We start from the raw sequence: 13,318 nt of genomic DNA, 5'->3' as shown, positions 1-13,318 counted from the left end.
TCGCTTCAGCACAAACCGTGCGTCCTGGGGGACAGTGACTGAATCCTGCGGGATTCTGGCCCAGGGTGGGCACCTTAGCTCAGCCATTAACACGCCTTCCCACCCTCCTTACTAGGTCGCTGCTTCTGGGTGATGGGGTGAGGGTAACAGCTGTGAAGCCAGGGTCATGTGCCGACGTTCATACCTTCTTTACTTTGAAATAGGTCTCTTGGTAGAAAACAATGTTGTGTGGAATCCTGTTTGATGGTCTCATACAGCACAATACACTGCTTAAAAACGTAGCTGCTTCAAACCATGATTTATAATTTTCTTTCACCCTTTGGGGGGTGGCAGGCCCCGCGTGGCCTTCATGTGGTTGCAGTCATACGGTGGCTAAGGCTGGCACCATCTGAGCCCTCTTCCCTGGGCCGGAAGGCTGTGAGAACTGGGGCTGCAGATGCCTCTTTCTCTGTGTTCGGCCCCGACATGGGGCTAGCTTGCGGTTCCTCACAACACGGCCGTCCGGGATGGTGGGACTTCCTACATGTTGGCTGGCTTCCCGAGAGCAAGTATTCCAAGAGAGAAAAACTGGAAGCCACTTGAGGCCTAGCCCCAGAAACTAGCACGGCATCCCCTCTGTTCTATTCTGTTGGTCAAAGAACCCACCTAGTTTCAAGGAGAAGGAGCATGGATGTCACATTTTCAAAGAATTTGCAGCCATCTTTATCTTCCGCGGACAGTACGTCAATAGATTGGGAACTCCCTAAGCACTGGGGTGCTGGGAGACAAGGCAGGGAAGCCCATGCTGAAGGATCTATCAACTTCTGTAAGGACGAATAACTTTTCTTCGGAGGTGGAAGGGGTTTGAGGTCACTGGTCTGCCCCACAGCTCTTCTCCTGCCAGCCTTCCATCCACGCTCTTTCCCAGGCAGCCAGGAGGGTGCCCAGTGAACCGGAGGGGCGTCCTTTCCTCCAGGCGTGCTGCACCCTGGAAGTGTGGTCCCGCTGGTCAGCATGCTCCCGCTCGCCTCCTGCCTTCAGGGGTCTGGAGCTGAGGAGCCAGCCCTGGTCCGTGTCACGTGGCGGGGATGAGTACCCCACTCTCCTGCGGTCTCTTACCCTGTCCCACGCAGGGGGGACACTGGTGGACACTGGTGGGCACTGGCGGTTTCTGAAGTGTCAGTGTCCCTCTTGTCCGCCTGGCCCCAGTGAGTGAGTGTCTTAGAGCGTCTCCTCCATTGGGTGGAGGGGAGAGAGGTGGGGGACCTCTTCTCCCGAACAGTGTCGTCCTGATAAGGCAGAGCCTTCTAGGACTTCTGCCCACCCTGATCCTTTCCCCACATGGACAGGGGTTGGCAGGGACAGGCATCAGTTTTTAGTTTTGGCCACTGTCTTCAGAGTGTGTGTGTGCCTGTGTGGTTGGTTCGTGGGGGGAGCGGTGCATTCTCTCAGCCTGGCGTCTCAGCTGCCATCAGGCCCACAGCCCTGTTCAGCCGTGTGCTACCGTATATAAAGTGCTCTGCAAACACACTTCAAACTTCCCCAGCTTCATCCAGACTGCCACCTCCGTGCCCCTCTGTGGAAATTCGCAGCATGGAGCCGTGGGCCCACTAGCATTAGACACGGTGGCAATTTGCCTAGCTCCTGAGTTTGTCGTATTATTAGTGCAACCAAGCACCTTTAATTTGCATTTTGGGAGGTTTGACTGCTGTGAGAGTCAGCCTGTCCAGCAGCCCAGGGCAGGCGGCTGTGGGGACGTGCTTCTTCTCCACTGCGGTTTTGTGATTTGGACCATCTGTCTATGAGTGGGTCACCAAGCATGGCGCAGAGGGACTGACCTCAGGCTGCTTTGGATGTTGGGTTGGTTGGGGGGAAGGAAGCTGCATCTGCAACACACCTACTAGGTGCTACTGCTCTGATTTTGCTCACACTGCCTAGTGTTAGACCCCTGGCTCCCCATCTTGGTGGGGGGAGTGGCAGGTGCAGTGCACCCGAGAGCTTTCGATGATTTGCTTTGTTGCCTTGCCTTTGTTCATGGGTCTGCAAGCTCCTCAGCTCCCCACTGGCCTGGGATAGCATGTGTGAAGGACCCGACAGAGGCAGTGGTGAAGGGGGCAATTGGGAGAGGGCTACAGACAGCCCTCAGAGCCCCATAATTTACATTTTAATGGCTTCTCAACACTTACATTCTGGAATTCCACCTTAAAGTTCTCATCAGAGGTCTTTGCCAGCAAGGGACTAAACCAATAAAGCTGAAAGGCTGTGCAGTTGCTGAAGGATGCCATGGATGAAACCCTAAGAAAATTGGGGTTCTAAGGAGATAGGACCCTCCCGTGGGAAGAGCTAAGCCGTGCCTGCCCCCTCACACTCTTGCTATTGCACGAATATTCTGTGTGTTTAAATCCATCTCCACTGATGTTAATTTGAGGTTATTTATGTCAACAGAAAACTTGCCCATGACCCTAATTGAAACACAGCCACTGCAGGAGTCCACTGAGGAGCATTCGATCCACTTGGCAAAGCCAGGCATCCATAAGCACCCCTGCATCCAGCCGCGTAGCCTAGCGGATCCTCCCTCAGGTCAGGGATTTAGAAGCTCTGCTTTGCCCTCCCAGCCTCTTCCTGCTGGCCAAACAGGTGTGCAGGGTGGGGAGGTGGGGAGTCACTGAAACACAGACAGCAGTTCTCACTCTAGAGCCTCCGTGGAGGCGCCGTGGGAAGAGGTGGGATTTCTGCTGCCACTTTCACTGGGAGGAGTCTTCCTGAGGTAGAAGGGCTCGCACTCCTGTGAGAGAGAAGGAAGAAGCCACACCTCTCTGCCTTACAGCAAACACTAGAGACCTTGCACGTATAAAGGTTTATGTGTGCCATGCTCTGCTGGCAGTGTGTGCGGGGGTGGTCCCAGAGATCCGGCCAGGAGCCCACACAAGGAGCAGCCTGTCTCTCTGTTTCTCTCCCCCTCTTTGTCTCTCCCTCTCAGTCTCATTCCCTTTCTCTGTTCCTCCTTTTCTGTTTCTTTCCCCCCCTCTCTGTCTTGGGCCCCGTCCCCCCCTCTGTCTCGGGCCCCATCACCCCCCTCTGTCTCAGGCTCCGTCCCCCCTCTCTGTCTCGAGCTCTGTCCCCCTCTCCAGCTTGGGCTCTGTCACCCTCTCCATCTCGGGCCCCATCCCCCCCTCTGTCTCGGGCTCCGTCCCCCTCTCTGGCTCTGGCTCCGTCCCCCTCTCTGTCTCGAGCTCCGCTCTCTCTCCCTGTTGGCAGTGGCGCATCGGCTCCAGAGCCTGCTGTCTGAACTGGGAGATGCAGTCAAGGGCAGCTGTGACTCACTTGCTTTTTCATGTGAAGGGCCGAGAGGACATAGGTCAGTGATTCCAGTTCCCTGGGAATGATAACAACACTCTGGACGAAACCCAGGCCCCCATCCACAAGCAGACCCTGGAGTACAACCATGCCTGTAACAGACTAAAAGCAGGGAGCCCCACCAGGGAAGCCAGTGTCCCGGCAGGTGACAGCAGGACTTCTGCTCACCCCCAGCATGTTTATCCTTTGGGGTCAGAGCCACGGCTGCCATGCGTGGTTTGAGCCCAACTTCCCAGCATGGGGGTAACTTTCCGTGTCCACCATAAGGACAGCTTTTGCTGTCCCCCAGCCCCTCACACCCACAGAGCAGTCTGCTGGCTGTTGTCGGGGGTGTGCCCGGCTAAACGGGAATGCAGAGCGGGGCAGCATGCGGTTCCAGGACAGGCTCAGGACGCAGGGCAGCTGTAGAGTGTGGGTCAGTTTGCCAGCCCCACAGGAGAAAGCATCTGTGAGTCCTGGTGGGCGGCAGCGCTGTTAATGGGCATGCTTCTCTCTCTCTCCTCTTCCCGCACATCTGTCTTGGAGGCTCCATGCATGCTCACCTCTCCTTCTGGAGCACATTTCCAGCCAGGCAGGGGCACCTCAGAAGCCCAGCTGGCTAGTGCTTTTCCTCTGTGCAGGTGCAGCCTCACCTCCTCCCACCCCCGTCCCAGTCACGGGCCAGGGACGTGGCTCGTGACGGGTTAGGAGCTGCTCCTTCAGCCAGGGGGTTACGAGAGGAGCCGCCTTGATTGCCTCGCCTAATAAAATAGCAACCAGGTAAGAAAGGTCAGGTGCACAGCTTTCGATTCCCACATCACAAGGGAGGAACCTACATCTGCAGCATTGGGTATATTTCCCTGACCAGGGCAGCTGGTGCGGGGACTGGTTTACTCACTTTCCGATTTTCACTCCACCACTCTGGCCATCATAGAATCTCCTTTGAGCTCAGCTGACCCAGCCCTGCCGGCCCCAAGGCCGTGCTTTATGACAAGACAGAGGCAGCTGTGCGGACCAGCCCCCGGCGGTCTGGTCCTGCCTCAGCATTTTGTGAAGGCGGTTTTAGCAGCAACGCTGGTTCCCTAGGCTGCCGACTTGTCCCCAGGTAGTGTCCTTGTGTTTTAGGCTGAGCGCAAGGGGTGGCTGAGATGACAATGCGAGCTTTCCCTGCAGAAAGCAGGCCCAGACTGGAGGCAAAGTCTTCCCACAGGCCTGCAGACACCCGCATGCCACACCAGACCTCTCTCCGTAGCAGGTGAGGGGACCTCTGTAGCCACGGGTGCTGGGTGCCACGTGCGGTCACGCCTTGGAGCCTGCGCTCCTCCGGAAGACTCAGACACAGTTGGCCACTGGGACTGCTTTCTCTGCAACTCTTTTCCTGACCCTGTTAGCCACCTGATATGGAGCCGGGAAGGCTCCTTGCCCCCACCTGCCATGCTCTGGCCGGAGATAATGAGGCCACCCTCGACTCTTTGGTGGTGGGGTGTGAGTGACGATCAGGAAGGCCGGGCACTCTGAGGCTTCCCAGGGCTTGGTCTGACGTCATTCCAAGCAGATGATAATTACAAGCCTCTTCTCTCTCTGTATCCCCCAACAAGACACCATGGAGTTATTTATAAATGCGGGCCCCTGGGTGCACTCCTCACGGGAAGGACTGCAGTGACAGCGACTGAGAGGGTGGTGAACAGCGCACACACGGTGCTAATGAAGGGGAAGTGCAGGGAGCACAGTGTGTGGGGAATTCGAGGCAGGCTGGTCCTGCTTAGGGGGAGGAGCCAAGGCCTGCTCCAGGCCCCGGCCCAGCTGCTGTGGTCTGCAGTTTGGCTCTCAGAGATCTGCTAACATATGATAATACACCAGCAGACGTGGATTGTCTTGTGTGTCAAGGGCGGAGGCACGAGATGAGCTGCTTTTTTCCTCCCAGGGCTGGCAGGAACTGGAAATAATTGAAAGTTGTTAGGGTCCAACATGCTGTCCCAAAAACACTATCATTAATTCCCTAATGACTGTGTCTTTCAGGAGGCAATGAAGGCAGCTGAGGGGACGAGGGCCCCTGGAGAGGATGGGGAAGTGCGAGGCTGGCAGCCTGCAATCTCGGGTGGACTGAAGCTGCTCTGCCTGTACCCCCACCCCCCCACTCTGGCCTTGGTAGCGGAGACCCCAGGGTCCTTCCATCCTCTCTGCCCACAGAGTCAAGGTGAGGGAGATAGCCACAGCCGTGTAGTCCGGACGTGATAAATCCTTGCAACCCCGGTCTCCGGGTCCCCGTCCTGCGGGATGCTCTGCCACTGTTCCTTCTTGCTCACTTCCCAGCACCGTGCTCCCTCACCCTGACTGTGAGATCCAGTCAGGGCTTCTGCCTCCTCCGACTTCCTACCCCCAGAGCGGTCCTCCCAGAGCACACGGTTGAGCATGTCCCTCTGCTCCAAGTGACAGCTGCTGTCCACACTGCTGCGGTGGCCCTTGCCTCTGTGACCCCTTTCTTTGGAAGGACTCGTGACCCAGATGCTGTTTGTGTTCTTGCCTCCCCAGAGCTCCCGCCCTTCTGGGTGGGTCCCACCTACACCCTCTCACCCTGAAGTCTGGGGCCCTTTCTTTTTAAAAGGCTGTCTTTGAATACACAAGTGACATGTGAAGACAAATGAGACACAGCTCTTCCCGACCCCCCCATGCTTGTACGGACTGCTGCCTCGTGTCTGAGTGTCGCCCAGCCTCGCCCGTCTCTGAATGCCCAAAGGGGCCTTTGTGTACCGGGGCGAGGATCCTACAAAAAGAAGTGGTCATGATGGTGATCTTTCAGTGGGTGGGCTTCCAGTGGCCCACGAAGGAGTAGGGTTCACAAAGGAGAAGCCTGGGAAATGCCTCCTGCCCCAGGCTAGGGGCAAACGGTACCAATACGGGCGCCCAGCGTCACAGCTGCATCCCCAGGCCCATCCCCCAGTCCCTGCCCTGGCAGCCAGCTGACCCCTCCGGGTGCTAAGGAGGCCCAAGGAGGCCTAAGGAGGCCGAGCGAGGGCGAGTTCCTTCCCGTGGCTCCCCGAGGGGTGCGGGGTAGGGAGTCCGGGACCCCTGTAGGCCTGGCTGCCCCGCGGGTCACTCCTGCGCAGTCGGAGGTCGCCGCGGTGCCTGTGACCTGGCTCGTGCTGTGCGATGCTGCACTGGAAGAAATAATCTTTGCTAAAAACAGGCCCCAAATGCACAGATGAGACACAAGGGTTCAGCTGCACGGAAGTGACCGTAATATAAATAAAGCAGAACGAAGGCCAGGAGGTAGGCAAGAAAGGATAATAAAGTAAAAACAGGAGAGGCATTGTGTCCCCTGAGGAGAGCCTAGTAGCTCTTCAGACGGTCTTGGTCACCTTCCTGGGTCACCTGCGGGCAGGTGTGTTGAGCCACGCACCTGCGAACGTCGAGGCAGAAGCGCAGCCGCGTCCGGGGCGTCGGGACCCGCAGACTGGCACATGGATTCCAAGGCCGGCAGGAAGGCCGGGCACCTGCTGAGGGGCGGGGACAGGTGCTGGGCAGCCTCGCCCGGGGCGGGGCGACTTGGGCAAGGCCGGCGGCCCGAGAGGGGCGGGGTCTCAGGACCAGGCCCCGCAGGCCGGAAGACTGCCCGCTATGTAGACTGCTACAGGACCCCTGCCCAGCGCCTCCGAGACCTGCGGAGAGAGGAGGGGGAGGGCGCCGGCCGCGGAGGGCCCAGGTCCAGGTCCACTGGGCCGGTCCCACGGCCGAGAGCAACCAGGCCACTCCCCGGTTAGTGACCCGTCCCCGCCACAGGCCACGCCCACGGCAAGTTACCGCCCCTTACCTTCCCTCTCCCCTCCCCGCCCTCCCCATCCTCGCCTAGCCCTGGGAAGCGCCCGGCCAACGCCCCACCCCTTTCCCTCCAGGGACCCGCCCTTCCCACCCCCACCTTTGGCCCCGCCTCCGTCTTCACTGTCCCAGCCCAGGCCACGCCCCCGACGCTCCAGGGACCTGCCCTTCCCCCGCCATATCTCCTCCCCTTCCCAGGGCTTGCCTCCGCCACTCCCAGGAACCGCCCCAGGCCACGCCCCCAGTCAGTGACCCGCTCCCCCTTCCCCCGTCCCCTCCCCGTCCCCTCCCCGCCCCACTGTGGCCCTGCTTCGCCTCCACCTACGACGGAGCCCCCCCCCCAGGCCACGTCCCCGGCTACTAGCCCGCCTCTTACCCTGCCCCATTTGTGGCCTCGCCCCAGTTCTAGGACCCGCCCACTTGTGGTTCCCGCCCCTGCCCCCGCCCCAGCCAGAGACCCTTTCGCCCGAGACCCCGCCCCTTTCACTTATGGCCCCGCCCCACCCTGGGCGCTGCCTCAAGTCTGGCACCGCCCCTGCCCAGTGACAGGCTCGCGGCCCCGCCCACGACCAGTGACTCGGAAGCCCAAGACCCCGCCCTAATTTCCGTCACGCCCCCATCACCATTGGTCCTGCTTCACCACCTCCCTCCCACCCCCCGCGACGCTCATTGGTTTCTTTCCGTAGAGCTTCCCGGGTTCCGATTGGCCTCATCCGTCGCCGTTCCTCCTTTCGATTGGCCCGCCGCGCCCGCTTTCGCGAGGCCCAGTCCTTGGGCGGGGGGCGGGGCCAGCGGCGGCGGGCGGCGGGGGATTGGTCAGCGTCTCGGAGGGGGTGGGCCCGGGCCGCGCGCAGCGCCTCGGCTGGAGCGCGAGGAGCAGCTCCCGCCGCCTCAGTCGCCTCAGACTCGGTCGCCTCAGGCTCTGTCGCCGCCTCGGTCGCCCCGTCGTCACCCGCTCCCCCCCCATCCCGGCCCCACCCCGGGCTCCGGCCCGGGCCAGCCGGCGGGCACGCCCTCCTCCGCGGACAGGTGAGTGGTCGCGGGCGGGGCCGGGGGCGGGGGTCCTGGCCCGGGTCCAGGGGTCGAGCCGGGGTCGCGCGCAGGGACTGGGGTCGCAGCCCGGGGCCTGAGCGAGGGGCCGGCCGGGGGCCGGGGGAGCCCCGCCAACTTTGCCCGCGGGGCTCCGGGGGCTGCGCGGCGCCCGTCTGGCGCCGGCCGGGCGGGAGGGCCCGAGGGCCCCGCCGGGGCCCCACCAAGTTGGTGGGCGGCCGCGGGGCGGGCGCGCGGGGCCGGGGCCGGGGGTCCGCGCGTGCGCCCCGCCGCCCCGGGGGCGCCCACGGCCTCGGCCGCGCTCCGCCCGCGGGCCGCCCCGCGGCTCCCGAAGTCAGGGGCAGGGACGGCGCTGCTGGCCGCGGGGTCCGGGCGCTGGTGCTGGGCGGCTGACCCCTGGCCCGGACTCCGGGCAGCGTCTCCCGCGCGGCGGCGCGGGGTGGCCGTCAGGCTGGGCGCGGCGCCTCGGCGGCGAGGGGCGCGGGCGGCGGGACCTCCCGGGGCTCCCCGCGCGCGGGCGGCGGTGCGCGGCCGCGGGGGCGGCGGGGGCACGCGGCGGAGTCTGCGTGTCGCTGCTGCTGCTGCGGGGTCGGGAGCGTAGTGCCGGCTCCTCCCGAATTGGAAAGTCGGCCGAAAGTGCGCTGTCGGGCGGCCGGGGTTTGCGCGTCCTCCTCCTGCCTTTCTGGAGCGCAGCGCGGGCTTCGGAGCCTCCGCGGCTCCGCCGTGAGCTCAGCGCGGCCGGTCGCGGGCGGGGTTGGCGGCGTGCGGCGCTCCGGGAGGGGCCGTCGGGCGGCGCGGCTGGACCCTGGACGGCGACACACGCACCCTGCAGTGCCGGCCGCTCCCGTGGCGCGGGCCCTCGCCGCTCCCGCCGGACCTCGGCTGCGTCCGGGGGGTCCTCGCCGCTCCCGCCGGACCTCGGCTGCGTCCGCGGGCCTTCGCCGCTCACTCCGGACCTCGGCTGCGTCCGCGGGGACTCGCCGCTCCCGCCGGACCTCGGCTGCGTCCGGGGGTCCTCGCCGCTCCCGCCGGACCTCGGCTGCGTCCGCGGGGAGTGGGGCCCCTGGTCCGCGCTTTGGCCTTGGCTTAGATGTTGGCCGCAGGTGTGCGTCCCCCCGACGGGAACCGATGCCCGGCCCCGCCGTGCGCAGGACTGCGCCTCGTCTTCAGGCGTCTCAGAGACACCGCTGCGGGGCGGAGAGACTGTGCGCAGCCCAGCGGCCCCCCGGAGGGGCGGCGGACGGGAAGGGGGAAGACCTCGCCCAGCCTCCCATCCCAGCAGCTGGAGAAGTTGCGGCTGGCGTTTTCAGACTCGGAGATCCCCCCGCGGTCCCGGGGTCTTCAGAGGCGCGTGCGCTCCCTGCCGCGCCGATGCTCCAGAGCACTGCTGTTGCGAGCACTGTTACTCTTCACTCGTACGTAGATGCTGTTGTCTGTACAGTGCAAGTTCATTGCCGGTGTTTTGGAACTTACATGACTTCATTATATTCTTAGCTGATACTCAATATTTTAAGGTTTTGAAAAAGCTTTGATGGTAAAAGGAGGAAAGTTGTGTCCCTCTCACTGAAAAGATTGGGCATCCGGTGTAGAATTCAGGGCTTTGTGACTGGTGTTGCTGTAGGTAGTGCTGATTAGTGGTGATACTGGACCTCAGAATATCACTTTTCCAGATACCTTTGTTAATACTCAGCATTGGAGAAGATATACAACTTTGTGATTATATTTTTAAGGTAATTAGGTGAAAATTTCAACACATGGGTTCATTTGGCCAGACGTTTAAAAGGAAGTTATCTTTTTCCCTGTTGTTGCAGAGAGGCTGAGAGCAGGCTGTGTCGTGAGGTCCTTGAAACAATGTAGCCATTCAAGGCTGGATGTTGTGTTTCAGTTTGAACAGTTTCATTCCTGGAGGTGTAGCCAGCTCCTGGACTGGTTGCCATGTGTCAGTGGCAAAGTCATTCCTATTTTCACAGAAACCTCAGGGCTTTACTGTAACAGAGATCACTGAAGCAGATCTTGGTAGATGGGAATTGTACATCCCTTTGGTGAAGCCTGGTCCTTGTTGGCCAGAACAAAGAAAAATACCCTCTAATGTATTCGAATCAGTCCCAACTTAAACATTGCAATGAATACTGTAGATTTGGGGGCGGCCAGGCTATGTCTGAGCTCTCAGCCCTGGTAGCTGGGACTGCCGCAAGGTTGTGTGCCCGCTGTCCATGGTGCTGAACACAGGTCCTCTTTTTCAGTTTCTTTGTTTAAATTTCCTTTCCAGTGTGAGAGGGTTTTTTGGAGTATGTTCACGTGAGGTGATGAGCACTAGGTGTTATACGCAACTGATGAATTGTTGAACACTGTATCTGAAACTAATGATGTACTATGTGTTGACTAATCGCATTCAAATTAAAAAAATAAAATCATTCTCAAAATTTACACATTTAAAGAAAAGTTGAACAGTTGAGCATGTTGTCTCTTTTTTTCAAGTGGATAATTGTGTCGACTCAACATTTCCTTTCCTTCACTTAGTCTCAGCATGTGGGAATTTTCTTGCTGTAGTATGGACATCAAGTAACAAATCATTGAAATTAAATGGGATCCTGTTTCCTTAAACAACCACCCTCTTAAAAATGTGCTCTTTATTGTAATGTATACATATATTTGTACATAGAGGCAATTTGTTTTTCCCTAAACAAGGTCAGTTGTAGCACCCCTCACACTCATGTGGTGCTTTTCAGCCTTCGCAGAAAGGGACTGGAACCCTCTGCGTATGTGGTAGGGCTGTTGGGCAGTTGTCAGTTGCCAGGCATTTCTGCTGTGTTGGAGCAACATCTACTCTCTTTTCTATAATTTTGAGGAAATCTTTGTAAATCATTTTAGATAAATTCTTTATTCTCTTGAGGTTAATTTTTGTCAGTTCCTTTAGAATTGCCCCACAGTTTAGCAATAAGAAATAATGGGTACAGAGATTCTTCCACATGATTGTAAATTGTGCATCAAACTATGCAGTGAATTGTTAAGGTGTTTTTGCTATGAGCATCTGAACTAGTTCTTTGGCCCCATCAGCTGTGCACTTAACTCACATTACTCTGTGAAAGAGTAACCTGTTTTGTTGAGGGAAACCCAGGGCAGCTTCTTTCTGCCTCCTGTAAACTTCAGAAATACTCTCTGAGTGCCCACTCTTTGCCTGGCCCTGTGCTGTGATTTGAAAACCCACAGGGGAAGGAGACGTAGTATTTATCATGGAAGGGCTCTACTTTGGACTGACAAAAGGACATGTAAATTGATGGTTACAGGGGGCCACACTGAGTGCTGCAATTTGGATACACAGAAAGTTGGGTTGGTGTGTTGAAGTGGGGTAATTCATTTAGGCTGGGAATCAGGGAAGGCTTCAGAAGGGAGGTGGCCTTGGGCTGAGACCTGAAGGGCGAATTGTAATTGGGCATGGATGGGTCTAAAATTGATTACAAAAAGACCAGAAGGTTGATGTAACTGGAGAACAGAATGTGTGGTGGTGAAGGTTGGATGGCATTGTGAAAGTGTTGGAACTCAGAGGTGTGGGGGAGAGTTGACTGGAGGTGGTGTGGCAGGCAGAATAATGGTCTCCCAAAGCTCTCCACATTCTAATCACCAGAACCTATGGATATGTTATGTTACATGGCAAGGAGAATTTAAGGTAATAGATGGAATGAAAGTTGCTACTCAGCTGATTTTAAAACAAGGAGATGATTATTCGGGATTTCCCTGGGTGGGCCCAAACTAATCAGAGGGTCCTTAAATATGGAAGAGGGAGGCAGAAGAGCTAGTGTCAGAGTGATGTGAAATGAGGAAGAGGACCCGTCATTGCTGGCTTAGAAGATGGAAGGGGTTACAAGACAAGGAATGTGGGCAAGCTGTAGAAGCAGGAAAACGTGGGAAAATGGATACTCACCCAGAGCCTCTTGAAGGGAACACAGCCCTGCCTACACCTTGATTCTAGCCCAGTAAGACCTTGTGTCTGACTTCTGACCTCCAGAACTGAAAGATAATTAATTTCTGTTATGTTAAGCCACTGAGTTTGTGGACGTTTGTTAGAGCAGCCATAGGAACCTGACACAAGTTGGAACTGTTCTAGAAAGTTTTAGCTGGCGGAGTTTAAAGAGGAAATTACATGATCAGATATAGGCAGTAGAACACAAAATGATGTAGCTGCTGTTGGGAAGAAGTTGCCCCAGGTGAGCTTGGTTCTGATGCTTACTTTCATCTCCTGGGCAGACTGGCATTTAATACTCTTTCCTGGCCTAACTCCCATCTGAAGTCTTTCTCCTAGCAGTCTGTCTAATCTCTACCCTTGCTTACTGCCGCTTCCTGCTGACCCACCTTTTCTCTGTGCTGGGCACTCAGGTCTACATGTACAAGTGGGATTGTAGGGGTCATAGGGTGGGCCAATTCCAGTCTCAGGCGTGTCGTCAAAGTATTTTCCAAAGGTTTATTTCTTCACAGCCTCTCTAATCCCTTGCATCTTCAGATGTTTTAATTGTTGTTAGTCAACTTGTGTGAAATATCTCACTGTTTAATTTACATTTTCTTGATTACTAGTAAGTGTGAGGATTTTTTATCCATTTAGGGGCCACTTAGGTTTCCTCTTCTATAAATTGTATTTGTGTATTGTTTGTCCATTTGTTACCTGGGTTGTCCTTTTTACTGCTTTTTAGAAGTCCTTTATATATTCTGGATTCTATTTATGCTTATTTTTTTATCTTTTTAAAAATGCTGTTTTGATGAACAGATGTTTAATTTTAATGTAGTCAGATTTATTAATCTTTTCCTTATGGTTTGTGGTTATTGAGTCTTATTTAAGAAATTCTTTGCTACCCCAAGGTCATAGGGTATTCTCATCTTTATAAAAAATTGAATGTTTGCTTTTTATATTCTACTTGGAACTTATTTTTGTGTGAGGTGTGAGGTAGAGATATAATTTTAGAACTTTTCCAAATGCATAACCAGTTGTATCAGTACTATTTATTGAATAGCATCCTTACCCCAATGATCTGCAGTGCTTCCTTTGAAACACAAAATTTTACAAACATGTGGATCTGTTTCTGATTTCTCCATGTAAATAATGATAATTTCATTTCTTCCTTCCTAGCCTTTAAGTCTTTTATTT

General features: G+C 56.6%; 1 long non-coding RNA gene and 1 pseudogene across 2 annotated transcripts in view; one reads left to right on the top strand and one right to left on the bottom strand.

The window, feature by feature from the left end:
* The window catches only part of LOC148161657 (uncharacterized), a 28,586-nt pseudogene extending 18,953 nt beyond the window's left edge, over positions 1–9,633 (bottom strand).
* LOC148161655 (uncharacterized) overlaps positions 1–13,318 on the top strand; it is a 305,996-nt gene that overhangs the window by 30,138 nt on the left and 262,540 nt on the right. The window lies entirely within an intron of this gene.

The sequence above is a fragment of the Eumetopias jubatus genome, unplaced genomic scaffold (genome assembly GCF_037043125.1).
Source record: "Eumetopias jubatus isolate StellerSeaLion01/CBP00866 unplaced genomic scaffold, mEumJub1_p1.0 scaffold_104, whole genome shotgun sequence".
NCBI lineage: Eukaryota > Metazoa > Chordata > Mammalia > Carnivora > Otariidae > Eumetopias > Eumetopias jubatus.
The sequence above is the reverse complement of the archived record's forward strand: the minus strand, read 5'-3'. Positions and strand labels throughout refer to the sequence as shown.